General features: G+C 42.8%; 1 long non-coding RNA gene across 5 annotated transcripts; it reads right to left on the reverse strand.

Annotated features, from left to right (window-relative positions):
• Positions 1-584: 584 nt before the first annotated feature.
• On the reverse strand, positions 585-11,615 carry LOC148806855 (uncharacterized). 5 transcript variants are annotated; one of them, XR_016089178.1, is made up of 7 exons: positions 8,154-11,615; positions 7,418-7,513; positions 7,080-7,173; positions 6,926-6,991; positions 2,026-6,813; positions 1,661-1,701; positions 585-1,345 (listed from the first exon to the last, which is right to left on the reverse strand). It is a non-coding gene; the product is annotated as an uncharacterized LOC148806855 (long non-coding RNA). The 5 variants fall into 5 exon arrangements; XR_016089175.1 differs by having other exon boundaries at positions 585-6,813; positions 8,154-9,221; positions 9,741-11,615; XR_016089177.1 differs by having other exon boundaries at positions 585-6,813; positions 8,154-8,329; positions 9,019-11,615.
• Positions 11,616-13,431: the final 1,816 nt, after the last annotated feature.

Genomic DNA, 13,431 nt, shown 5'->3' on the forward strand with positions numbered 1-13,431 from the left:
TAATGAACCAGTGGGGAGGGACAACAGCCACAGTATAGAACTTAACATTAAAACACAAACCACACAGGGACAAAATACTACCTTTTATAGGACCCATCCAACTGGGGCTCGTGAGCTGGAAGCCAAGAGGTCACCCTTCACCAGGACTCTGCCTGCACACTGGACACCACCGTATCTGTGCATATTCCTTTCTACACAACTGAACTAATCCAAAGCCATCCAGCGGTAATTTAAAACTCTTCATAAACCCAAAGCAGCATTTCAGTTCAGTGCTTCACACCATCAATGGCGAAATATACCTTAAAACTCACCTAGATTCTCAAAAAACAAAATACCAAGTTTATTATGCGACTGTAAACCAATACTTAGATCCATAAAAAAAAGCATCCACTACCTACACCAAATGTATGCAGAGTGTAACCTAAATCCCGAGTAGTAAAAAACTGAAATCAAAAACTCATTTAGGGTGTAAAATGTCCAAGTACAGCAATGCAGGGAAAAGCAGATCCAGTGCCAGTATGTATTCAATATAAGAACAGCACCTTGTACAACCACAATCAACATGCAAGAAACACAAGAACAGATTTGGTACATTAGCAAGTTTTATTATGCCGCCATACAGACAAAAATACATTCAATACAGGAGAACATTGTCTAGCAAAGTACTTACAAATCCACAAAACAGAACACAAATCTCCCCCCCCCCCCATGACAAAAGTGCTTTCTGTGCAGGTATGAAAAAAGAGCAACTTTCAGCTAAACCAATGCCTCTTTTCCCCCACATGAGTGGATGGCATCACTACTCCTTTTACTCATTTCTACTTTAGGGGCTCAATTCACTCTAAAGCCAATGCAAGATTTATGTGCATGTGTGCACCCATGCAAATAAATCATTGCTTGACCTTAGACTCTCAAACTCTGCTTTTCAAATGGCCCATAATTTACAAAATGGTTCCCAAGCTACAAAACTAAACTTTCTCCATTCCCACACTGGAAGTCACTTTGTCTCCTCCCTGCCAGGTGGCTCAGGTGCTAAAGTTACAATCCAAGATGCAAACAGCCTTTACAAGACCAGTTTGCAGAGATTCATTTATAGCTTCATCCACCACCTGAACCTCTTTCCACCCCACAAAAGGCCCCCCCCTCATTCTTCGCTTGTCATTAGGAACTTGTACAGCAGTATCGATGCTCCTCCGTGGCCATTGTCTTCCAAAATCAAAACAGGCCCACGAGTCTTCTGGCAAATCTTCACAGACGGATCTCAGTCTGCTACATCTGGGCTCCCATCCTGTTAAAGGTCCTCTTTCAGCAGCAAAGGCCTGGTCACCCCCTGACAGCAGAGAACCTAAAGAAAAAAAAGCTCGACAGTCCTCTGCACTAGTCAGAAATAGTCCAGTCTACATTCCCCCTCCCAACACCCATTTTGACCAAAATGATCAGTTCAGTGCTACGCAATTCCAGAACAAACCCAACAGAAAACCACCCTGAAATGTGCAAAAGCAAAAACCCACAGTGCAGGGCTCCTACCACAGGGGAAAAGTCCATTGCCAATATCCGCATTAAAGCATTTCAACATCTGCACACAAGTTCTCAAATTACATCCCAAAATAGACAGTTAACTTATCCCTTCCCTTAAGCCAGTTTTTCCTTGCCTGCTTACCAAGGACATAGATCCATTTGCCTGTCCACCTAGGTCTTCAGCTTGACGCAAAAGACAAATTGAAGCAGTTAACATAGGTTACAAAACCAAATATCAAATTCATTAAAAATGCAAGGCTTTCATATTCTCCCACATTTCTCTGATAACAGTATCTTTCATGTCCATTAAAAGAGCAACAAACCATAAGAAAAGTTTTCTAAATGTACTACACGACTCCCATGCACATGCCAACAGCTGCCTAACCAATAAACTCACTGGACTTTGTCACAATATGCAGTCTACACAAAATGTACCTCAAACCAACATACACCCAGAGCATACCCAAAATGCTCCATCACGCCTCCTAGGAGGGGGAAGAAACTCACCCAACTCAATCCTCTGATGCAGCTTTTAACTTCCACCCCACTCCTCCGGCAGATCTTCACAGAAACATCCCAGAGTCCAACCCCATCTGTGCTCTTGGTCATGAAAGATCCTCCCTCTGAAGCACAAGCCTGCTCATCTCGTCTGGCAGCAGAGAGCCTGAAACGGAGAGAAGGATTTAGACCAAGTCCTCTGCACTTCTTAGAAACAGTCAAGCCAGCATTTCCACTCCCCAACATACAGTGTAACACTAACCAACAGGAAAACACCCTGCAGAGAAAACCCGCCAGTCCAGGGCTCCTGCCGCAGGATCCACTGCAGCTCCTCCCCAGGGAGAGCAGTTCCTGTGCCGACACCCATCGAGAGAACCTGGCTGACGTGCCGTCTACAGCAAGGACTCGACACTGGAGACAGCAGCTGGTGGGCCAAGTCACCATAGTACTGCTATGCATCTAAAGTGATTCATTTACATGTGTACCCATGAAATAAAAATCACATACAAAGCAGTAATTCCATCTTCCAGAGCCAGAATGACAGCCACTCAAATGCACATGAGTTTACAAATACCTCAACCAAACAGGGAGGAAAAATGAGCCAGAAAAAAGCACACCATTATGACTCAATGTTTAGCACAATAAAGCATCACATCAAGAGCTCAAAACTAGCCCTAACCCAAAAGCAGATTGTCAACCTTCAAAACGCTTTACACGCAAGGACAAATTAAAAATTCATTTGATTTGGACATGGATTAGACAAACAAAAGTGAAACTCACCACTGCTCCAGGAACAAAATCCTCCGAGATCCTTGCTTCGCAACTGCTCCAAGATCCATAGGCATCCACGAAATTTAAGGATAACCAGCAAAACATCTCTTCACTCTCCACTGTTAAAAGCGCAGGACTTCAATACTTGCATCAAATCAAACCGATCGTATCCTTTTAGCCAGCCATTGAGCTCCCCATCAACAGCATGGTGGCATGTACCCGTGTTAAGACAGTGACTCCTGCAAGGTCTCCATCACAGTAGACAAGTTCAGCAATTCAGGCAGTAACCGAAAAGACAACTGTCAGCTTCTTTGTAGTTCTGCTCTTCCAATAGAAGACTTCCAAAGAATCTCTGGTTCAGTTCAGAACTCCATCTTAATTGTCACCAACTCACTGAAATTCACATACAGTACAAAACAAAAAGCATTCAAGTACTTCAGATCCCAGGTGCATCTATCTGCAAACAAATGACCAGCTCAACTCCTCCCTCAAAATTGAGCTAAAAACTTCTAGCTTGGATTCTACTGTCCGATAACCCAGGTAAACAAGGATGACTAAATCCATTTACAGTTGTATTCCATGTAGACAAAACAGTCAAACAAATCCCTCTTTAAAAAAAAAAAAAAAAAAAAGAGAACAGCCTGGTATTAAGTCAAATTCTCAGTTGTACATCCAATCAAGTAGTGGTTGATATTCGGGCTCTTAACACGTACCTAGGGCTGCAGTAATGTGCCTTTTGAAGACCAAATTAAATTTTGGTTTTACATAAAGAACAATTCAAGGTGCCCCGATACTCTTGAGATCCACAGCAGAATGAGAAAAACACCGACCATATTCAGTACCAAAGAGCTGCAGCCTGGACTGAAAGGGTTTAAAAGCTTAAACACTCAGAACAAACTCAAAAGCACTAATAGCACTCAAAACCTAGTGATGGGCCACAACCAGTGGATTTAAACCTTCCAGCCACTTCATGCATCTACCATCAGGTGGTCAAACCAAGTCTCGCATTCCCCAATGATTAGAAACTCCTCAAAAAGTAAAGGCTCGACAACCACTTTGCCCAGGTTGACACTTTTACAGCCACATCTCCTTTGTATTAGCTGCTGTACAAGATACTCAGGGCAAAACAACACCATTTTGTATATTATACATCAGTACCAAACTTGTACATGGAACAAAAAAAAAAAAACTTACTGTAGCAGTTGGAATTGTTTAAAAGAAAAGAGTCCTCTAACAAAAGCATTACAGTTTTCATGCAGCACACATCCACTTCCAGACAGCTGAAAACTCATCCCTCCCCTTTCTGCACTAAAACCAACAGCCTTACTTTCAGTGAAAACATTTTGGTTTTAGGGCAACTTAATCCTTACAATGAACCCCAGCTGCAGTCCTAGTCTAGAGTGTACCACATCTGCAAGTTACTCAGGTGGAGATTTAGACTTGATCCTCTGCACTTTTTAGAAACATTCAAGCCAACATTTCCACTTTTGAAAACGTTCACAGCAAACTGCATTCACGACAAGCCAACAGGAAAACCCCCAGTCCAGGGCTCAAGTGTGGTTCCTGTGCCACCACCCATCAAGAGAACCTGGCTGACATGACAAGGAGTCTGCTGGTGTGCCAAGTCTCTTGTATTGCAGAGATTTACTTCGATATGCACCCATGAAATAAATTTAATCTTTCAAAGCCAGAAAGACGGCCAGAGAAGTGAAAATGCTTCACCAAGAAAGTCGACTACTACCAAGAAAAATAGACCAACAGTTACATTTTGCCCGTTGAGCTTAAGGAAGCTTAAATTGCCCACCAAAAGTCACAAACATGAGCCACATCTGAAATTGAAAAGGCATTTAAACATTTTGTATAAACTTGTTTCCTAATTATAAAGGAGTTAGTAGCTTTAAACTAGTTGTCAATTTCAGCTGTGACTCTGGACTCATGTATTCACCAAAACATGGCTAACAGAATTAGGCGATGCACCTAGATGGGTTTTCCACTTTCCGCATGGACAGAACTGCAGAGTCCAGTAAAACCAGAGGCGAGGACGTATGTACTTTTATTAACGCGCGGTGCAACAATGCATCTACCATCACAAAACACTGCCCAGCCACTCTAAATTTTCTAATGATCAAATGCCACCCCTTCTATCTGCTGAGGGCATTTACAACTTATCACCATCTAAATTCCCCCCCAGCTCAAATGACAAGGAAGCACTAGAAGTACTATACACTGCTCAGATCCATCTCTCCTCCCCACATACAGTAAACTGTGCAGGCAAGCAAAACTAGCAGTCAGAATGGTGAAAGTGTGGCCTGAAGGAGCTGAATCACTCCTGCAGGACTGTTTTGAAGGCACTGACTGGGGTGCGTTTAAAGAGACAGCCACACAGGGATCATACATCGACATACAGGAATATACATCAGTCACTAACTACATCAGGACATGTTCTGGCAGTGGGACACTCAAAAGAAATAACTTTTTCTAAACCTAAACCATGGAGGTTCACAACCTAAATCAAAGCAAGGTATGAAACATTCCAATTAGGCAATAAATCAAAACTCAAATCAGCCAGAATCAATCTAAAGAAAAGGTATTAAACATGCAAAAAACACTCAAACAGAAATTAGAGGAACACTTCAGCACTCATGACCCAACACACGTGGGACGATATACAGACTACAAAAGGAAGAACATCTGTGCACCCACCCATGGCGCCTCCCTGCACAACAAGCTCAACACCTTTTACACTCAGTTTGAATCCGCTCAACAGAACTGCACCATCCGCGAACGACCAGGTACTCTCGCTGTCTGCAAATGTGGAGGAGACCTCTGCTAAAAGTGAACACGCACAACGTCCAACATCATTCCCAGTCACTTGCTCAGAACCTACACCAATCAACTGCCAAGTGTATTCACAGACATTTTCAGCATGTCTCAGAGCCAAGCTGTAGTCCCCACCTGCTTCAAAATCATTCACCGACTTCAGCTAAGCTTTTTACATCATTCCAGAAACTCAAGAAACTTGGTGCACTAGGTCTCAATACCACCCTCTGCAATGGGATTTGGGACTTTGACAGGCAGACCCCAGGCTGTCAGGCTTGGAAACCACACCTCCAGCACACAAACTCTGAACACTGGGGTCCCCCAGGGGTGTGTGCCAAGTCCATTGTCCACCTGTCTGATTAAGAAAGCACAACAGAGCCTGTATTTCCAAAGACAGTTGAAGAAGGCCAAGATGTCCCCAGAACCTCACCAACTTGTACAGATGCACAACAGAAAGTACACCGACAGGTTGCATCTGCAGTATTGCCGACCACAAAGCCCTACAGCAGGTGGTGAAAACTGCCCAGTCCATTTATGACAGACTGTGCTTGAGGAAAGCTCCAAGCAAAGACTCCACGCACCCAAGCAAGAAGAGCATTTGACCCTCTACCATCCAGAAACCGGTACCGGAGCAATCAGGCCCAGATTACTTGACTCAGTTTTTACCCACACACTATTAAATTGCCAGCCTCTCACCCATGATCTGAACCCTCACTGTACCTTCTCTTAAAGCTCAAACACATTGAAATCTACCACAACCTCACGTCAAGAAACTCACTCCCCATAACTTTAGATCCTTTATTTCATAGTTGATTCATGATTTTGCACATTGCTTCTTTTTTGTACTACTTACCATCCGAGAGCTAGTTATATAGCATTTTGTTACACCATATACCTCTATATGAGTATAATGACCAACGTGAACATTCTACACTTTCCCCAAATCAAAGAACAACTCACCAATGCTAGAGGGACAATGTCCTGCATGACTACCTTTGCATGTGTTCCTACATCCACAGCTGCCCAGCAGATTCAACAAGGGCAGCTTCAAACCCCTCCTTGCTTTCTGGTGTTCCATCTGCAGGACTTCAATACTCACAGAAAGGAATTAGATCACACTCCTGATGCCTTTCAGACAGCCAATACTGTTCCATGTCTGCATTCAGGTGGGCAGGGACTAGGGAGCACCCATCATGGCATTCCACTCTAAAAAAAAAACAAAACACAAAACACTCATCATTCATACCACTCAGCACTACCATGGTCTAGCCTCATTGAGAGAGGCTGTTCTGTAAACATAATTGACCAAGATACTGACACTCTTCTCTTGAGACCAGGGGCTGAAAACCATCCCATCTCTGACAGCTGCCTCTCAGTGCACCAACTGTAAGGACAAAACACAAAATGTCCATTTCCCTCCTCCACACATTAAAAGCTCTCCTCACACTGACCTGCATCTCCCCTCTACTTACCTTCAACTCACCTTGTTCACTGAGGGAAGCCCAAGTCCACTTCCCAAGCAGTAGCACTCCTTGCTCCCCACTGAGAGATCTGGGAAAACAGCACCTTGTGGAAAATAAAAATCAGAACCCCCCCCCCCCATTCAATCATTTTTTACATCAATGCCAAAAAGATCAAACAAGGATAACATCTTAAACAACTATTTGAACAACCTATACTAAAAATGCAAGATGAGTTAGGAGTAAACTAAATCGGGCAGTGGGATAAAAAGTTTACTCATCACCATTGACACTTTTCCCAATCTGCTGGAATGCACATGTAGAGTCACAGGTTCTTGCAGATGTATCACCTTAACTTCATTAGACCAAATGCAGGCTCCTTGTCCCAGAGCTGGGCAATCTTGTAGGTTGGCATCACACTCACATGAAGTGAGGGACCGATACATCTGCAAACAATGAAACCAATGAAAACAAATCAAGTTCAGTAAAAAGGCAGCCTTCATCTCCCTTTATACTACTGACAGCCAGCTTCCAGGGAAGCTCGTGACCCTTTTGAATTACTCCATCTGACAGGTGCCACCAGGTCAATGGAATATGCATGTAGTGTAAAAAGTTAATTCAACATCAGCTTAATCCTTCCTTTAACCCTGACTGACTCCAACCTCAAATACTCATCTCACTGACCCAAAGAGACAAAACCCAAATTGTTCTTGCTTCTCTTCCAAGATCAGTTAAAATTTAAGACTATCAAATACTCAGTTCTCCATTAAATGAACTAAAGACAACAAGGCTTTCATATTGTCCCACATTCCTCCAACCCCGATATTAGGGTCTTTCAAGTCCATTGTAAGTGCAAAAATAAGTAGGCAAAAGAAAAGTTGAATCTACACATGTACTACACCATTGCTGCAACTCCTCTGCACATGCCAAAGGTTGCCTGCCCAATATACTCTATGTAGCCAAATGAACCAACATAGCCAGAGTACCCAAATGTACCCAATGAAAAATGAAGTAGCCCATGTAACCAGTATTCTCAAGATGCCCCATCTCTCTTACTGGGCAGAAAGACTCACTACACCCACTCACCTGACTAGATCCTCTGATGTTACCATTGACTTTCAGCCTTTGAACAAGCACCCCATTCCTCCAGCAGATCTTGCTAAAGATCCCAGAGACCAGCCCCATCTGTACTCCACTCCTGGTGATGAAAGGTCATCCGTCTGGGAGCAAAGGTCTGGTCAACCCTTCCGGCAGCATAAAACCTAGTAGACGGATTTAGACATGATCCTCTGCACTTGGAAAACCACAAGAACATTTACTCCCAGCTCCAGTTTTGTACTAAACTTGTAAAGTGTTTATGGTGCAGCATCTGTCCAGAATAAAACAGGAAAACACCCTGCAGAGCCAAGAGAAAACCCCCAGTCAAGGGCTCTTGCCACAGGGGAGGGATCCAGTGCAGTTCCCCCCTGTGAGGAGAGCAGTTCCTGTGCCAACACCCATCACGAGTACCTGGTCGATATGCTGTAACCAGCAAGGAGTCTATGGTGGAGGAGGCTGTTGGTGCGCCACATCACTATTGTACTACTGTGCATCTAAACTGATTTATTTACATGTGTGCACCCATGGAAATAAATCAGATGCAAAGCAGTAATTATCTTACAGAGCTAGAATGGACAGCCAGTCAAGTGCACATTAATATACAAACACCCCAACCAAGCAGGGAGGAAAAGTTACCCAGAAAAAAACTTCACCTCTAGAAATGTAGTGTAAGTATTCAGCATGTTAAAGTGTGACATTATCCACCAGAATTGGTCCAAAAACTAAACATGTAGCCTACTCCAAAAGGAGCTTTTCATCCTTCAGGAAACAGCTCTGACAAGCAAATACTAAATGGTTATATAGCATCAAGTTTGCTATGGATAAGGTTAGACAGGAAAAGAGTGAAACTCACCTCTGCTCCAGGGACATGTCCTCTATTACACCACCCTTGCACCTGCTCCAAGATCCATGGTGCATCCAGGAAATTCAAGGACTGCTTGCAGCACCTCTTCACTTTCCACTGTTCAAACCACAGACTTCATTACTTACCAATGGGCATCAACAGGTCACACAGCTGGTATCCAGTGAGCTTCCTCTGAGCAGGGTTCTCCTAACCTGCTCATTGGAATACACAGTGTAAATTATTTAATCACTACACAGATCCTTAAATTCCTGGTGGAGCCATCTCAAATGCATACACTTCAACATAACCCCAACCTTAAATACTGGTCTCTCCCTGACCCAAACAATTGTTCTACCCTGCTTACTCCAGAAATTCTTGTATCAAAACACTGGCTTGAATACTGAAGATGACAACTAACAGATTGCAAGTTAAAATTGGTTACAAAATCAAAGACTCAGTTCTCCATGCAGTAAACTAAAGATAAGGCATGGCTTTTAGATTGTCCTGCATCTCTAACCTGATAACCGTCTTTCAAGTCCAAAAAAATAGCCAAGAGTAACAGGAGTTTACACACTATGCTACATGTCCCATGCACATGCCAAAAGTCATCTGCCCAATATACCCCATACAACAGTCTACACAATTGTTTGTGAACCCAGAGTATCCGGGTGTATGTACTGCACCCAATGAAAACTTTCCCCATGTAGCTAGTGTACACATTTTAGTCAAACCTGGATCCTCTGATGTCAATGACATTCAGACTTGGAACAAGCTCCCTACTCCTCCAGTAGACCTTCACAGAAAGAGACCGGCCCCATCCACGCTCCACTCCTGGTGATGAAAGGTCCTCCCTCAGGAGCACAAGCCTTCTCATCCCTACTGGCAGCAGAGAGCCTGAAATGGAGGAAGGATTTAGCCCAAGTCCTCTACCTTTCTTAGAAATAGTCAACCCTGCAGTTTCACTACCAACAGGGTCCAAGTCAAACCAACAGGACAACACCCCGCAGAGAGCCAAGAAAACCCCCCAGTCCACTGTTGTGCCACAGGGGAGCAAATGCAGTTCCTGTGCAAACACCCATCAAGAGAACCTGGCTGACATGCTGTCTCCTCAGAGCCGCAACCAGCCAGGAGTCTGCAGTGTGCCAAGTCACTGTTGTACTGCAGTGCATCCAATGTGATTTACTTACATGTGTGCACCCATGAAATAAAATCACATACAAAGCACTAATTTAGTCTTTGAGAGCCAGAATGACAGCCAGTCAAGTGCACGTCAGTGCCTCACCCAATCAAGGAGCAAACATCACCCAAAAGACAGACAAGACAAATCCAAAATTACACCTCATTTCTAAATGGATAGCATGTTGACAATGAGGTCCAAGAGTTTAACACTAAGCCTACACCAAAAGTACCTTTTCCTCCATTATAAAATTCTTACAAATGAGGGACTGAAACATGAAAGGACATCAGAAAATGAAACTTGCCATTCGCCAATACTAAATGGTTATAGAGCATCAAATGTGGTTTGGATTAGGTTAGACAGGAGAAGAGTGAAACTCACCTCTGCTCCAGGTACAGTGTCCTCCTTGACGATAACCACAACTGCTCCAAGACCCATGGGCATCCAGGAAATTTAAGGACAGCTTGCAGCATGTCTTCGCTCTCCACTGTTTAATGTGGAAAACTTCAATACTCACAGTAGGGCATCACCAGGTCACAGCTGGTACTCTGTCAGCCAGTGAGCTTCCTCTGAACAGGATTCTCCAGGCTTGTCACTCCACACTGTGCGTACAGCGGGCCAGGGACTGGGGAGCACATCACTGCTGACCAACCTCACAAAAGAACTTCATGCAGTGGGATGATTGGCTTACTGTCCACTGTATGCGGAGGCTTGACAATCTTGGCTGAGCATCACCTCAGCCTTATCCACACAATACCAGTTACCTCCTCTCAGATGTGGACCGCAAGCAGTGATCAACAGTCACTCCTACAAACTGTCCATTGCAGCACTGCCAAAGTCAGCAATTCATGCAATTACTGAAGCAACTTCAACAAGTGTCTAGTTCTTCCATTGACACAGCAGACTTCCAGGGAATATGCTATTGCAATACTCCATAACTGTTGTCACTGGCAAACAAGATTAATTCAACAAGTTCAAATTCAGTGCATCCATCCCAAAATGGATCAACTCCACCCTCGACCCTGACTGATCAGAGCCTATCCATAAACACTGGCCTTTTACTGGCCCAAACAAGAAAACCCAAATCCTTGCACTGGTCACCCAAGACATAGATGCTCTTGCTACAAACACATGACATTAGCGAGGATACGGACTGAAACGGGTTAAAACTGTTCAAATGGGTTACAAAAGCAAAACACAGACCATTTGTAGAACTAAACCAACATTCTCTAGCTTGGCTTATTCCACTTGCCAATAACCCAGGTTTACAGGGCTTTTATCATGTGATATAAAGTATATTCTATCCAATGTAACAAAATCCACCACCACTTCTAAAAAGAGTTACTAGTTTAGAGTACCAAGAATTGACACTAGTGTAAGAATTGAGTATTAAATCTCATTAAAAAAGCTAAATGTCATCCACTACATTTACTGCAGTACCAGGTAATTTCTCTTAATTTAAGAGCTTAATTCCAGCTTAATGCAAAACCTAAATGTGTAAAATCAGATTTACAACTTTCCCAAAAAAAGTCACCTGCCACACATTGATAGACCACTGTGAAAGGATTAAAGCCTTCCTGTCAGATCAGGAAGAATACAGCTTGTACAAATACAAAGCAAACAGTTTATAAAACTAAACTTCACATTGCACAGTGACTAGACACCCCTACAAATGTTATCTTGAGATCCACAGTAGTACAAGACCAAAACACTAACTGTTCAGTACCAAACAGCTGCAGCCAGGATTGAAAAGGTTTTAGAGCTTAAACATTCAGAACAATTGCAAATCAAAAGCACAAGTAACACTCAACCTAGTCATGGGCCACAACCAATGGATTTTAACCTTCCAGCCACTTCATGCATCTACCAGCTGGGAGATTACAGCCTGTACACATACAGATCAAACCCCAAATAAAAGTAAGTCTCATTCCCCAATGACTAGAAACTCCTCTGAAAAAATCAACAACCACTTACCCAAATTAACACCTTTACCACCACAGCTCCTGTGTATTGACTGTTGTACAGGATACTAATAAACTGAATGAAAAAAAGCACAAAACTCCAAACCTATTGATAGACCACTATAAAAGAATAAACAGATCACTAAAACAAAACACTTGATTTTCATCCAATAAAAGCTCAGGGCTACAGTAAATGATTACACTGGCTTGCAAACCTAGAAAAATTTAGATTAAAATCTCAAAAGAAGCCAGTACATTTACCTACCACAGTAAAACCAACACTTTAAAAGCCAAAAACCACCACAATCACAGGAGTGTCTCCACCTGCTGCAGCTGGGAACACACTGGCTCCAGGGCTGCCTTATAAAACTCCTCAGGGCGATTAACAGGAGCCAATCCCAACCTGTGCTCAGTGTTCCACCTCCACTGTTTCCAATCCAACACAACTGCTTCCAATGACTCAACTAGCATTTACCACCTCATCTGTTAATCAGGTGAGATTTGGATAATTAATAGATTACAATCAACTGTAGAGAACTATCCCACCACTATTAATCCATTAGTTATCTCCAACTAAAAAGGAAATTAACTTTTATTTTTACAACAAAAAGACCGGAGGAACAAATGTCTTCCCAAGCTGAACACATGGTTAAGTCTAGAGAAAGGTATGATATCTGAAACATACTTGAAGTAAAGCAGAAATATTAACCAGTCCAGACAATTCATTTGCATATACAACTTAATTACATGCAGCACTTTATAGTCACAAGAATTAGCATGGAAACTCTTGAGCAAGAGACTTTAGGACAGAGGTCTTATGTCTGAAAAATTCCTTATTTGGAGCGAGCACGGCACTACACACTTGATCCAAACCCATTTTAAACTGATAAAATTCATGTAAAACCAAGAGACTCGAGCCGGAGGTGTCCATTCGCCTTGAGAACTCACATCTCCTACCACTATATGGGTACAGAGTAACATACAGATTCTTCCATCAGACTCCATCACAGATAAGTACAACTGACACCCCTGCATGTTGTCACACTCTCAAAAGATAAAAGTAGCCAAGAGAAAAATGCAGAGTTCCTTGATATACTACACTGAATGTTGTAGCTCCCATGGCCATGTCAAGAATTACCCATGTTGCTACTGCCACTGCCTCCAGAGTCTCATTTCACTTGTGAAAGGAATTAAAGAAAAATAAAAATTTAAATCTCCCACAGCAGTATAATACAGCTTGAAACCAAGCTAAAACGCATTCAATTTAACAGATGATAAATACCC

Source organism: Atractosteus spatula, unplaced genomic scaffold, assembly GCF_055471065.1.
Source record: "Atractosteus spatula isolate fAtrSpa1 unplaced genomic scaffold, fAtrSpa1.hap1 Scaffold_45, whole genome shotgun sequence".
NCBI lineage: Eukaryota > Metazoa > Chordata > Actinopteri > Semionotiformes > Lepisosteidae > Atractosteus > Atractosteus spatula.